This window comes from Diceros bicornis, chromosome 30 (genome assembly GCF_020826845.1).
Source record: "Diceros bicornis minor isolate mBicDic1 chromosome 30, mDicBic1.mat.cur, whole genome shotgun sequence".
In the NCBI taxonomy this organism is placed as follows: Eukaryota; Metazoa; Chordata; class Mammalia; order Perissodactyla; family Rhinocerotidae; genus Diceros; species Diceros bicornis.
In genome coordinates, this window is record NC_080769.1 from 15,129,044 (window position 1) to 15,130,829 (window position 1,786).

A 1,786-nucleotide genomic window follows, 5' to 3' on the forward strand; every position below is an offset into this window, starting at 1 on the left:
TGAGACATCGAGGAAAATGGAACCTAGGGAGAACCAGGCTGGGCAGAACCCAGAATTTGCCTTCTCTTCTGTATCTGCTTGAATGACTGACGTGTCATATTTACTAGGGGACCGTGAAGGAGTGAAATGACAGAAGGTCCTTTTCAAAGCAGCTTCATCCTAATGGCCACATCCCTGTGTGGGCTAAGGGCCTGTGTTGTCCCCCACCTTGCTACGTTGCCTGATCATCTAACACGTACACGTCTCTCTAGAAGGCCAGCTTAGCCAGTGGGGTTCACCGATGGCTGGTGGCCCCATCTTGAATGTGGTCTATGTAACCTACTAAAAATAGTTTTTGAAAAATTCTGGATCTGCCCATTAGAGTTGTTTCAGACACAGTTAGATCCTTTAAAACAAATAATTCTTGCAAAGCAGATGTTAAAAAGACCTGTTGCTGTGTATGCATCTTCAGAGACATTAAATGGTGCTGCATTTGGATTTTTCATTTTGAGGTTTCTCAGCTCAAAGGAAAAAAAGAATAAAAGTAAAACATAAAACTGACTTAGGAAATAACAATAGACAATCCATTCACGTAATGGAAAGAAATCTCTTATGTTTTCAACAGCCGGGAAACCCTCTCATGACCACAAAAGCCTGCCCTTCAGTAATTCAGCAGCACCCTCATGATATGTATGGTGATTCTAATAACCACTGTGTGAGAGGCATGGTTACCCCACACCTGTAATCTGAGAATTTAGCCATCTGCCTACAGCAAATGTTGAAAAAAGGAATGGACGTGCGCATTTGCTCAATGGGTCTTCTCATTCTGCCCTTAGTTCTTGGATGTTGAGTAGATCCATAAAGAAGTCAAGGAGGACCTTAAGATGGGAGGGCCTGTATTAGGAATCTCAGTGCCCAAGACAAAAGCTTGGTGTGTGACTGCGGTGAAATCATTGTCCTAATCGTTGACCTTTTTAAAAAGAGCGTTTTCATTTGTCAAGCTAAAAGAATTTTCCACGTGATTCTACTAGAGAGAAGAAATTAACTCTTGGATTCTAGAGGGTTTGTTACATATGGCGCCCTATTAAATAATCTTTGACACTCTGTTAGATTCAAAAAGTGAGTGCTGTTGGATATTTTATATTGAATAATTGGATAATTACATTGAATAATTTGTTTCCTTCAATTAGAATGATCGGGCTCATGAAATTTTTGTGTTTTTAATTTTTTGCATTTCTTAATTTTAAAAATGTGGAATAAATTCAAAATTCAAAAGATTTAAAAGAATATACAGTAAAAATCTTTCTTATCCTCACCCCCAACCACCTAGTTTTTTTCCCTGGAGGCAACTGATATTATTTTTTAAATCCCTCCTGAGATTTTTAATTTTACATCCTTTTGTCAATCTGAACGACAAAGAATAGCACTTTAATGCATTAATTCTTAAGCTATATGGAACCATCCAGAATGTTTGAGACAAAATTCAAACTCTCTTTTGTGGGCAAGAGAGAGGAAAACATGAATAAGACCTGTAACGACCCCTGGCGTGGAAAAGGCGTCTCAGCCCACTCAAGCCCAAGGAGCAGCCTTACGATGGTGCTTCAGAGCAGAAGGCCTGGAGCTGTGGGAGTGCTGGCCAGTCAGCCACCAGGCTGTGAGGTGACAGCCTCGCAGGTAGAACTTGGCTCATCTTAATAAAAAATAAGAATAGGAATAATTAAAGAACCTCTACATATCTCACAGCAAAGAGTATTAAACATAAGAGAAAGTTGACGGGACAGTTTCATCCTGATTTTAACCTATTGTG